A 14,236-nucleotide genomic window follows, 5' to 3' on the forward strand; every position below is an offset into this window, starting at 1 on the left:
AAGATGTGGACATCAGCACTTTTTCAGAACATTGAGACAGACGTGCGGAGGAATCCCGCGCGTCGCGGTGGAGCCGCATGGCGCAAAGCAGCGCCGTGATGAAGCCTCACAGGACATGTTCTGGCATGTCCAGGCTCATCCACAATTTCTCGGTTAGTCACACGACTGAAAACCCACCGCCAGCCTCGAAGCGCAGATCGCCATCAGGCGCCGTGGGCCTTCGTAACGGCGACACTACCAGACCAAAATCTATCATCAGTCGTTAAAATTTTTACCGAAAACCAGCTGAATTTATCGAATGGTGTCCACTCAGTTGTGCCTTATAGTTTTGAAAAAATTTTGATCAAACAAAGGAGCAGTCTCTGAGCCATTCCTAAACAATGAAAAAATCGACGAGAGGGTGCGCCACTCCTCACTCAAAGACTGCCCACAGGCGAATGATATAACCGACAGGTGTGAAAAAACTCTTGCATGCTTACTAGGGTTCAAGCATGTCTGATGTAATCACACGTGATTCAAATCCATATGGTTTTTGAAAAAAATAATAAGGTCGGATACTTTTCTAATAGACCTCGTATATATATTTGTTTGTAGAGATGGAATGGAGTGTTTGCTTTCCCAAGCACTACCACATCAGCAAGTTTTTACAACTGTTGTTGGTATATTGTGTCAGGATGGACACCGTGTGTCTACAAATAAAATACAGAATCCCAAAAGTAACAAAGGAGTCCCAAAAGTGTGCTATAGGGATCCCACAGTCAGACAGCAAAAGCTGTACATGCATCCAGAGAGGGCAAGGTCCGATAGCAACAAAGTAGCCTGATAACCACATAAAGGCCCAGAGGATGGCACACATACTGTATGAGCCTCCAGGTTCATCCAACAGGGAACCAAGAACCTGCAGAAGATATTAGGATACGGTAAGGTTCCATTTTGATGGACAATTTGGGCATGCCAAATCCTACATCAAAAGACCCTGCTTCAAGTTGTTCCATCGCAGCATGTCTGCACTCCTTGACTTGATGCTCAAGAATGACGTGCTCTGTGGACAAGAAAAAAAAATCATGCATGCTCAAGAATGTTCCCCATACCTCTCCACCAAACAAAAGCTCCCAAGCTTCATTTCTAACTGTTGGGTGAAATAAGGTTGTATACTTTTTACATGCACCTCATATATCCTTTGCAAGAAAAATCCTTCATGGACAATAGTCAATCGATGGTGATGCTGAGCCAGTCATGCTGTCCCACCACTTTTATGTGCATTCCACACATAGCCAGTTGCCTTCCAATGTCATTTGATGGCCAGAGGACCAATGCCCACCAAATCCTGCAACACCATAAACAGAACAATGACCAAGAGAATGCCAGCACAGGCTCGAACCCGGCACACACAGCCCCAACTAGCACAGTTATCACACACCCCAACGAAGCATAGAGAAGCTATGGGTACACACATTTTTGAGAAGGTTCTAAGATTGATATTTTGATGTTCACATCATTTGAAGTCTCTTCTGATGTAATGCAAATAAGTATTAAAGAAACATCTACAACAGTGGGGAACAGCCACTGAGCACAACGAGAGAAGATGCACAAAGCAAGAATGTGCCCCAAACCCTATAGGGCCTTTGTCAGGTCCATTGCCCGAACTGGACCTGGCACTTAAACTGTGCCTGAGATCGTATCCTGCAAAACACAGTTTCTCAAAGCACAATCACATAAAAGAGACAACATTAGACAGAGATATCCTTTGTGAGCTTTGCGCAAAGGGGAGAAGCTTCGGAGAGAGCGTACAAACCTAAGACCAACCTTGCTTTCCCTGCTCCTCTCCGCTGCCCCACCCCGGCGCTTGCTCTTTTATTGAAAAAGAAAAAAAAATCATAAACAATACAACGTAGCATCAGGGTACATTGCGTTTGGGGAAGGGAGGGGTGAACGGTTGCTTGTGAGTTACGGTTTCCTGTGAAACATGCTCGTTTCTTTCACCGAAAGAAGGGAGTAAGCAGTTAAGTTTCGATGTCAACAGAGTCCTGAAACAAACTTTAGTTCATCACTGTGGCTGAGCAATCATTTAGCTTAAATGCAGCATATATGAATGGGTACATAATTATTATGATTGAATGAGTAAATGAAGTATAAAAGAATATAATTCAGACAATAATAAATGTAGAATCCTTTAACAAGTCAGCTAAGACACATATTCTTTCAGTCTTGTGGCTGGTTTCACTCCCACATCACACAGATAACAGATAGTTGATACAGTTCATTTCACAAGAAGCAGAAACTCAACTCAGACTACTTTTGATTACATTGAATATCATGTAAGCAGGCAATGATTAATTAAATAAATGGTAACAACTCATAAAATCCCCATCATTTCCCTCCTCTTTTAGCATTTATTTGTAGTTAGCTAGTGTAAAAATAAATGTATTTACAGTGTATGACAATAATTCAGCATAATTTCACTCGTCCATCATGAGCACTTGTTAACACATTTTCACTCATAACTTCATTACTTTACACTTTCAGTTATCATCATAAGTGTCTTGTCCTTAGTCCACATTATCACATCCTTATGGGGCTCCTCGAGGTTCAAAAATGTATAGGTTCGTGTGTGAGCCAATTGTAATTGCACAAACAGCTTGGTTGCCAGCCTGGTAACCATTGCCTTAATACAGGGTATGGCACAGCAGGAGAAAACAATCAAAACTCCAATCAAAATCAGAACCGGTGTAAAGAATTTTAGCAATATTTGCCACCAGGAGCCGAAGGTAAACCACCCCCACAGGCTCCATCGAGCTGCTGTTTCCTGAAACTCGGTGGTCATAGTACTTTGCATTTTTTCCAGGACCCTCATCGCCTGTTGTGCCGAATCAGAATTTATCTCATCAGATATATATGTACAGCACGTGGCATTTATCATTCCACATACTCCGCCTTGTGCTGCTGTTAACAAATCTAACACTAATCGATTTTGGAGAACCATTGTACGGATTTCGGTCAACATTTTGTTTTGGGCTTTGTTGACTACGAGAGACGCGTTTAGGAATACAGCCAATTGATAATTTACTGTTTCTAATCGAAACTGTAAGTTTGGAATACCCAGCCAGGGCAACACGGACAGACCACCCCTCTCCCAATCTTTCCAGATCTTAAACTCCTTGGGCACATCATCGCTCTGCCAGATGTGTTTTACCTGGTGAATCTCCACGTCGTCTAAATTCCACCTCACCCTTTCTGGCCTTTTGGGCTCGGCCGCGACGACAAAGGTGTGATCTGACACCTGGGTAGGGGCGCAAATTCCATCCCATCCCGGTGGGAGATTCAGGTACAAGCGTGTACCACAAACCCAGAACACGTCATCCACTGGCCATGTTCCATTCCGGGCTGGTAACCATAATTTTGCTATCCTGAAGCAATTGTGATCTGTTGGACAGGAGGGTTTGTCCTGAGCCCACTTTCCACAATATAGGGTTTCAGATTTGGTTGTGTTAACTTGAATACACTCTCCAACATTTAGGTGAGTCTCTACACATCTCTTAGCAGTCAACCGTCCCACTGATACATTCCCTTCCTGATAGTAACAAATTGGAAATTTAATTCTGTGGGGTATTATAACAGTTTTGGCCACAAGTGCAGATGCCTTAATCCTAGTCAAGGTTACTAATTGACTACACGGGTCATAAATTTTCCCCCAATAAGATCCATTCCATCCGCTGTATGCTTTGGACATATATACGTGATCCTCACCAGTCATTGTTACGTACATAGCTTGAACAATACAGTCAGTGACACCATAACTAAATGGTCGTGCCCATAAAGTTGGTTGTGTGCTGGATATTGGGATGTATGAACAGACATAACAGTCTGTCTCATTAACTGATTGAGCTACGATTGTTGCATAATTGTACCAAGAGTTTTGCTGTAATGGATTGTCTGTGGTATCATTTTTTATCTCATCGAGTAGTGCTAGCATCTGTTTAGGTATGTATCTTTTATTGATTTTTGCGAATGCTTCGCTTTGTCTAGCTGTCCCTTGTAACCGGAAATGATGAAGTAAATATATTACCCCTGCTAACAGAATCAACATTATCATACAACAACAAAAACAAGAGCATTTCTTTCTGCTATGAACCTCTCGGATTTCTCCCTTACGTCGTCTAACTCTTTCTCTCCTCAGCAGGAGCTCTTCGTCCTTCATGTTGACTGGTACAGGTGTCATCTTTAGTGACAGTTCAAAAGGTGCAGTTTATGTGGGCTTAGGGACTGAAGGTGACAGTTCACAGTCTCAGTTCAGTTCAGCAAGGGACTGAGGGAATCTGGAACCTTTTTTTTTTCTGTTATTTCCCTTCAGTTGTAGTGCATAAATCTGTACTATTATCAGTATGTGTAAGGTATGTTGCAAGTGGACTTAAGATAATGTGTCATGTACTCTGTCCTGTGCCCTGTTCTTGACGTTTCTTTTAAACACAGGTGCACAGGATTAGAACAGGATCGTCTTGTCTCCTGTTTTCAAAGATGCAGTTTCGTCTGCTTCTGTCTCCTGGTCTGGTCACGTCAGCTTCAGTGCTCTTATTTCAAGCTTGTAGTACGTCTGCTTCTGATCCTGGTCTGAGTTGACAGCCCTCTCCTTGGTCACAGCTGGTTACTCGTCTGCTTCAGGACTCTGATATTTGCTTCAACCTTTGGTGTTTGTCTTTGTAGTGGGATAGATGCACCCAAGATGACCTTTTCCTCTGGGCTGGATGCCTTTTCCTCTGGGTTGTCCAGGAGTTTTACCAGCTTACAGTGACTTAGGTGGATCCAACTCGACCTCTCCGCGATTTTAACTGCAGTTGGTGTTGTTAGTAACACTTAGAATGGCCCTTCCCACTTTGGGCTGGACCAGGATTTCCTTTTGATTACTTTAATGTAGATCCAATCTCCAGGGTGTACTTCCAGAGTCTGTAAGTTGTGATTGTTGTTGTTGTACTTGTGAATTCTGCTGTGATGGATGTTGTACAATTTGTTGTCCAGGTTGTGGTTTCGGCTGTAATGGTGGCTGTTGTCGTCCTGTCACTGTCTCATTATCTTCAGGTCTTACATACATTATCTTGTCCTTTCCTTTCTGACTCTTCCTGTCATTGATTGCTTTCTGTCTCTTCTGTGCCTCATCTAACCATCTCTTCGCTACTTTCAATTCTTCCTCCTTTTTTAACTTACTCTTTCCTGTCTTTGTGGCTACTTGAAGTGTGACATCACTTACAACCTTTTGACAATTTTCCACCACAAGTTTATTTGTGAAACCGTATTTGTTTTTACAGTCTTTACAGTACTGTGTGGATCCCGGGGAGACCCTTTCCATATATTTGGGGTCGCCCTCGAGTTTTAATGTACCCTGTGTGTTTCCCATTTTAGACCACTGAGGGGGTTAGGCCTAGGGCCATCTAAATCAGTGGTATTTCAAGACCCCTTTAATGACTCTGGCGCGTCTGCGAGGTGCCGACCAAGCTTCTACCAAATCCTTAGATTGGGCGGGTCGACCTTGCCTCTGCTTCCTTGCGGTCGCTGTTGAGTTTTTGTGCGTATGGAATGTCACGCAAGCTACACTGCAACCGGAGTTACAGGAATTCGCTTACGATCGTTCCCAGTCATACATTCCATTCATTCATCATTCATTACCCCTTCAGATAAACTTGGGTTTTCAGTACTTTGTAAAATGTCCAATTAGAATTTGTGAAATTATTAGGAGAGAAAAAAACAATCCTACACGTTGTCACAGTTGTCTCTCTTTGACGTAAATAATAGTCTTAGAATTGCCCTCCAGGTCAAGTGTTAACTGTCTTCCTATGGCAAACATCACATCGGGTCAAGAATAAATCTGTCTTCCCGTCACAGGTCACGTGTTAAACGGTCTTCCTGTATTTTAGTCACAGGTCACGTATTAAACGGTCTTCCTGTTTTTAGGTTACACTGCAGTGATTAACTTAAAGTTCACAATCTCACACAAAAGACTCCTTACTTACGTCAAAACTGTGATTCTAGTGGCTTTGTAGAGCGTCGTCAATCCCTCCTCCGAGCCACAAGTTGACTTCAGTCTAAAACGCCGGCCACGTTTGAAGTGGTGGTCTTTTCCTCCGTCTAACGGGGTTGCAGCGCATCGTCTTCTGGTTACGGGGGGAGGATGTGTCGACGCCCCACGTTGGGCGCCAGGAAAATGTCAGGTCCGTTGCCTGAACTGGACCTGGCACTTAAACTGTGCCTGAGATCGTATCCTGCAAAACACAGTTTCTCAAAGCACAATCACATAAAAGAGACAACATTAGACAGAGATCTCTTTTGTGAGCTTTGCGCAAAGGGGAGAAGCTTCGGAGAGAGCGTACAAACCTAAGACCAACCTTGCTTTCCCTGCTCCTCTCCGCTGCCCCACCCCGGCGCTTGCTCTTTTATTGAAAAAGAAAAAAAAAATCATAAACAATACAACGTAGCATCAGGGTACATTACGTTTGGGGAAGGGAAGGGTGAACGGTTGCTTGGGAGTTACAGTTTCCTGTGAAACATGCTCATTTCTTTCACCGAAAGAAGGGAGTAAGCAGTTAAGTTTCGATGTCAACAGAGTCCTGAAACAAACTTTAGTTCATCACTGTGGCTGAGCAATCATTTAGCTTAAATGCAGCATATATGAATGGGTACATAATTATTATGATTGAATGAGTAAATGAAGTATAAAAGAATATAATTCAGACAATAATAAATGTAGAATCCTTTAACAAGTCAGCTAAGACACATATTCTTTCAGTCTTGTGGCTGGTTTCACTCCCACATCACACAGATAACAGATAGTTGATACAGTTCATTTCACAAGAAGCAGAAACTCAACTCAGACTACTTTTGATTACATTGAATATCATGTAAGCAGGCAATGATTAATTAAATCAGCCTTTCATACCCCATACGTCAGACGCAGCAGCCACTCCACCAGCGCGTGAGTTATGTCGGGGGGGGATTTCTACATCACACAAAAGCTGAGCGATCGCCATCTTGGATTTGCATCTGTAGAACCACAAAAAAGCTTAAAAAACAGTAGTAGAACGAGTCTCCCATCATCCTGCTGGGAGAAGCTTTTGTTTCAGCTACTTTTCGGAGTGATGCCGAGCTGAGGGAGGACTGATGACTTGGTTGTATCGATTGAACCGCGACAGCGTGCAGAGCCGCATGGAGGAGCCGGAGTTCAGGCCTCATTCCAGGGAGAGCAAGACACGCAGCTGGGTTGATGGAGCAGACTGACTCAATCCAAAATTCCTCACTTTTGATATATACAAACACTCAGTGGTGGGTACAGATAACCAAAAAATTAACTTCGATATAACAGATAATCAGATAACTGAAAAGTTATCTTTGATAAAGATAAAATGATAAACCACCCAAAAATGTATCAGAAGTTACAGATACATTTATAACTACTAAACAAGCTGATTTTGAGTTTTAACACCACGATAGCTTTTGGACGTATTAAAAGCAACAACAGACCCAAACAATGAGTCAGCACCTGTCTTTGAGCATCCTGCCCCTGCTGGAAGCTTCCATTTACTACATGGCTTCCAGCACAGACACAACTGAAAGGAGCAGCAACTCAACTCTCTACCCAATCACAGCACTGCTGTCAGGCTGAGGTCTTGGAAAATAAAGTCCTGCTGAGTTATGGTTTGGTGTATAAATAAAATGAATACTGATAGAATAACTCTATTAATGTCAGTTCCCTCATTTGTGCAAAGTTAAGATATAGCATATATCTTTTAATGTTGAATAATGCACTAATTCAGAAGTTTTGTAACAAACACAGACAGATGGCATTCTGGGTAAAATGTGTCTCTGCTCACACTGATTGGTTGATTCATTCTATGTAAACCAACACGTTAATGTGAGGTGTGTATGTCATGTGCTGGTGTTTACAGATAAATGTGCTTTTGTAAAATATGCCATTTTTTATTTGTAAAAATGTATTTTCAAAAAAAAAAAAGCCAAGTTGTAATTAGATAACCATCTGATATAACCGGTGTCAAATCAAACACTGCCATTCGCCCCATTGGCATATCCCATAATCCCTTGTGCGCCAGAGAGTCGCTGCAGTCAAACAACATATAGAGAATCCACATAATGACAATTGTAAATTAATATTATACTACAAAAATTTATTTTTTTATGCTTTTCATCACGTTAATAAGAAACTGCATGCATGATACTCTGAAAACTAACAAATAATCCATGTCTGCTACGTTTAATCTGTGTGGAATTTAATAAACGCAAACCGAATTTCAGACATCTTATATATATTAGTCTGGAACAAAGAGGACAAACAGTGTTGTAAAGAACAATAATCAAGACGTTAAACTTCACTTTCCCTCAGAACGACATGATCAGGAAGCAAGTGTAGCTCACAGCAGCTCCCACTGAAAATAATGGAAAGACAGAGTGTGATTCTCGCATGTTTACATAAAACAAACGCAATAACAATGTCTGTAAACCCAGACAATATATTCGTGAGAGTTTTAGGCACAATATAAAAATAATTTTATGTTGCAATGTTAATGGTGTTGTCCATGTGCAGCGGTTAAAGTGCAGTTTTTGTAAATTAACTTTGAAAAAAAAGCTTTTGTTTACGTTTTGCTTCTGGAAACACAAGTCCGACGTGTTTTGAAAATATCAGCCCAGCTTCAGTTTAGTTTAGTTACTGCCATGAAAACTACTGGTCAGTAGATGGCAGTAGAGACCTTGAAAACTTGCAAACACAAAATTCCAGAAAATCTGTGTTGCTACTTGCTATGTTTAAGATGCGTGGAATTTAATAAAAGCAAACACACACAATAACAACGTCTATAAACCCAGAGAATATATTCACGTGAGTTTTGGCACTTTTAATGCTGTTGTCCTGATCAGAGTGTCTGAAATGCATTTCTCCTGTCGTGAATGTACTGAGATTACCGTACTGAGATTACCCTACCCCATAATGCACCAGGACACACCATGCCCCACACTAAAACCTTAGAAATTAGTGCATTACTTTAAAACTAAAACATATATCTGCTATTTTCACTATAAAACTTCAGAAGTGATGTAAATTTAAATAACTTGTCCAAAATAAGTTTGGTTAAAATTTGAACCATACGTTTAAAATGTATGCCTCTGGATGACTTTGGTGATATCGGTCACATATCAGTAGGGGGTTAAAAAAAAAAAAAAAAAAAAAAAAAAAAAGAGTTTTTCTTTTTTTTTTGGGCGACCAGTTCTCCTTTGCCTGCAGAAGATAGAACGGTTTCTCTTAGAAGCAGCTCTTCTCTGTTTGCAGAGGGTTGAAATACACATCTGTTCACTCTTGTTTACCACGTTAATGGTCTAAAGGTTATCGGACAAAAATTTATCGGAAGATAATTAGTCCGATAATGGTTTTCAAAGTTATCTGAAAAGATAATCCAATGATTAAAACTTTATCTTCGATAATTATCGGTTATCGGATTATTGGAACTGTGCCCACCACTGCAAACACCCAGTTTGACCAATGGATCTTAATTCTGCAGCTTAATTTGAGGTGAGAATAATTTTAAAATAAAATGTGACGTTACTGCACTGCTGAAGGTTTAATGCTCGGCTAATGTTAGCTTAGCTTTTTATCACAGTTGAGCTGAGTGAACGCTTCAAATTTTTTTTCTTTTTTTTTCTTTTTTACTTGCGAGACCACAAAAAAAAAAAAAAAACTCAACTTTAAACAACTTAGATTTTTTTCGGGCATTTTTTTCCCCTGGGGATTTTTTTTCTTTTTTTCTTTTTTTGCTCTTTAGTGTTTTTTCAACAAAATAAAAAATATGGATATTTCTATTTTCTTTTCCAGAAAAAAAAAAAAAAAACACTACCAAAATACAGCATGTTTTCACAATACAGTCCAAACATCATTCCAACAAACATGTAGCTTGCACTCTAAAGCATAGAGGCCTTACATCCCGATGAAATTACTTTTGAAAGGGCTTTAAATTTTAAAGTCCTTCTCTCATAACAGCGGACAAGCAGAGGATTTAATCAATGGTGATATCACCTTCCGACAAGAAAGTCTCCAGTCTAAGACCACCTGTACATCAATGTCTATGTCCATGTAGAATTGGGTCAGGAAGGGCATCTAAGGGAAAAAAGACACCACCAACCAAAGGATTTCATTGGTGGCTCGATGGCCTTATCAGCTTTTGTTTAAGGCCCTGTCACACTTAGCAAGAATCAGCATGAATGAAGCCAAACCAGGCAGAATGGGAAAAGAAGCCAAAGTATGAGATGCAGTCAGGAGGGACAGAGGGATAGTCAGGAGGGATAGAATGTGCGCATGATTATGCGCACATTCGGTGTGCAGCAGGTCCCGAGTCCCGGTCGAATGCATCCAGAATACAGCATGAATACCCACAGTGCTGGTTGAAAGCAGCCACAACATAGCAGAAATTGCCCCAATGCTGGCAGAATGCAGCAGGAATATGCAGAATGCATCCCAAATGTCGTACAGCAACGGGCCAAACGCTGTCAGAAAAGCACCCGAGGGCCACTTGGAAGGCACCCCGAATGCTGGACGAATGTACCACAAAGGTGACCAGGATGACCCCAGAATGTGTGCCGAGTAGGGATGGGTATTGATAAGATTTTATTGATATTGATGCCATTATCGATTCCCTTATCGATACCTCTTGTGAATTTTGTACTAAAAGTAGGCTTTACATTTCCATTGAGTCTCAAAGTAAATAAATATGAAATTAGTCACTGTATCCTTGATTTCTGGACATAAATAAAAATAAACAAAATGTGTTTCGCTTTGAAGTTATTAATTCAGACTGGATTCTATCGTTCTAACTTGACTCGGTAGAGAGCCGCGCAGTGTTTGGAGCTGTGTGAACAGAACGGAGGATGATTCTTGTTTCTTTCTTACAACAAGACAGGAGTCCCAGTTAGCAACTTTAATCCGCACAAAAGTGACTCACGATTTCACATATTCAGGGATGAAAGTGGTGGAAAAACAAAAAAAGATGAAACCCAAAATTACCCCCAACACCACCTGCACAAAAATGTTTCAATTCTCGAAGCTCTGAAATGCTATCTGGGACTATTCCAGACGATAAACTGCAGTGAGTGCAGCATCCATTTAGTGAGAAAAAACCCAACTTTCCTTATTCAAATTCATTCCAGTAGTATTCTGCTCTTACTAGGATGCAGCAGTTTTCTAGCTTGGCAGATAGTTCTGGAGGAAATCACTGACGAAATTAACAAATTGAAAATATGGTTTGACTGAAACAAATTGTCATTAAACTTAAATAAGACAGGGATGAAATGGAGGTGTAAGAGTCACTAGGTGTTCACAGGAAACACTTATTTTGTTAGGTATAAACCCGAGAAAACAGTGATTGGACTCAAAATGCAGAAAGCAAGCCAAAATACAAAAGAGAATGATTTATTGAAGTGTGTAAAAAGTGTCACAAGCCAAGAAGCCAAGCACTGGAGGAGGGAGAGACCGCTGGAGCTAACGTGAGGCAGGAACGTCACACCCCAAACACCGAAGTCTAGGACCAGCACAGAACAGGACCAGGTGGCACAGTGGAGCAGGGGGAACCAGGAGCTCCACATCCACAGGTATGAAAGACCCCCATCGCAACCATGTCTTATTTCCAGATTACAGAGAGTATGGAGAGAGCAGTACTGCTGCAGATTGCTGTACTCCAGCAACTGTTGCTGGAGCAACTGGCGGAGGGCAGCAGCACACCAGCAATGAGGTGTAGACAAAGATGATTCCAGACCAGACCATGGCTGGCTGGGGAGAGGAGCTGGCTCTACGGCCACAATTACCTGTGGATGGAGCTAGCCATGTTCGACGAGCTGGTGCAGAGGGTGGGGCCCAGGATCCAGTGGCAGGACACCCGTATGAGGCAGGCGCTGCCTGTGTGACTCAAGCTGGCCATCACAGTGAGGTACCTGGCAACAGACAACAGATATCCGAGCCCGATGTACAGCTTCTGCGTGGCACGCAACACCATCAGTCCCCTCATTCCCAAGACCTGCCAGACCATTGTGGATCAGCACAAGTACAAGGTGATCACCTACTCCACCACAGCGACAGAATGGGCACCCATCGATGAGGTTTTCTGGAGCATGTGGTAGCTCCCCCACGCAATGGGTGCCCTGGATTGGACGCATGTGGCCATCAAGAAACCACCCAGGAGTGGCTCGTTGTACCACAATTACAAGGAGTTGTTTTTGCTGGTCCTGATGGCCCTTGTAGATGGGGACAATAACTTTCTCTGGCTGGAGGTTGGGGCATGTGATATTGCAGATATTTATGTCAGACGCCCAGATCTTCAATGAGTCAGAGATGAAGCAGTGCCTGGAAGATGGGAATGTCAGCTTCCCTGAGCCATACCCCCTTCCCCAAGATGATGTGGCCATCGGCATCAGGACGTACCTGATGAAGCCATAGGCACCTCCAGAGGATGACTACAAATGCAACTTCGGCATCCTGGGCCAGAGATGGCAGGCACTTCTCACCACCCTGCAGCCAGGTCACGCCATCGTCCAGGACATTGTTGTGTGTGCCTGCACAACCTCATGCACCAGTGGTACCCTGTCCTCCATGTGGGCATGCTGGACGAAGAGGATGAGGACCACAACATCATCCCGGGGGCCTGGAGAGACAACACAAAGCTCATCGATGTCCAGCACATGGCAGGTGCCTGTTGGGACACCAGAGCCAGGAGGAGCCAGTGCAAGGTCTTCAAGGCGTATTTCAATAGCCTGCCTGGTGCCACTCCCTGGTAGGAGCATGTGGTGGATTCATAGCCACATGCCACAGCCACATGCTACAGACAGCACATGCACTGTCATCACACACATGTGCAGAAGCAGCCACACACCCTCTTCCCCCACCCCTACCTGCTACCTGTCTGTCTCCCCTCCACCACATCTGCCCTTCACCCCAGATGACATTGGACTGTCACAGACAATCCCTCTAACAGACATACCCACTGACACATCAATGGCAAAAGAGACCAAACAGCTGGATAAGGGGGCAACATCTAACAACATGCTGCTGAATGGAGAAAAGTCAGTAGAGTTGAGGATCTGTTTTGCCAAAACACACCCCAACCTGCCCCTCTGTTTCTTGGGGATCAGGAAGTCCCGGTTGTGACCACTACAAAATACCATGGTTTTCACCTGGACTCTGACCTCACTGGACACACTCACATCAAAGAGGTGGTAAAGAAGGCAAACGGCTCCACTTTTTGAGTACCTTAGCCAGACACGGCCTCCCCTGTGAAGACCTGGTCAGCATCTACACCACTGTGATCAAGCCGTGTCTGGAGTAAAGCAGTCTCCTTTTAGTGGAGTGCAACAAGAGTCAAGCTGCACAGCTGGAGAGGCTGCAGAACAGGTCTCTCAAGTTTTGATCCAGAGGCCGTGCGTCATAATAAATGGACTGCATTTATATAGCACTTTTCCATCTACATCAAATGCTCAAAGCGCTTTACAAATAAAGACTCACATTCACCCCGATGTGAGGATGCTGCCATACACGGTACACACTACATACCGGGAGCTCCACATTGTTCACATATTAATGTGAGCGACATTGTACTGGCATGTGGTCAGGACCAGGGTGGTGGCACAGTGGTTAGTGTGCATGCCTACATTTGCACAGGGTTGGCAGTTCTAATCCCGAGCTCTGCCATATTCCACCATTTTATGTGTAGTTGCGTCAGGGTGCTCACCTGCAGCCAATATTGTGTCTGGATGACCTTGAAACTGCTGACACTGAGTGCACACAAGAGGGATGGCAAAAGGCATGTACCCACGTTAGTGCTTTGTATATGTGTGGACAACATTTATGCAGATATTTATGATATCCTTGTCATTGTGACTCACGTAATGGCCAATTGTGGACCTCCCCCACCCACATCATTTGTGCTCATGTGTCAGTTACATCCACATTTGTGCCATAATGACATGGAGCACACCCAGATGTGTGGCATATGCAATATCTGTGTGCTTAGATACCCATGAAATGTGGTTCAGCTGTCCTCCTGGTGGTGGCTGGGATCTGCAATATTTTGGCTAGTGGTATAACACATCATGTGTCTTGCCATCGGTACATCCACCATCTCTCATGTACCTGGGTGTGTATGTATGGGGACAGTGGATGTACATCAGCTCCGTTGAACAAATTATCTAGCCATTGATATTATAT

Source organism: Thalassophryne amazonica, chromosome 20, assembly GCF_902500255.1.
Source record: "Thalassophryne amazonica chromosome 20, fThaAma1.1, whole genome shotgun sequence".
Taxonomy (NCBI): domain Eukaryota; kingdom Metazoa; phylum Chordata; class Actinopteri; order Batrachoidiformes; family Batrachoididae; genus Thalassophryne; species Thalassophryne amazonica.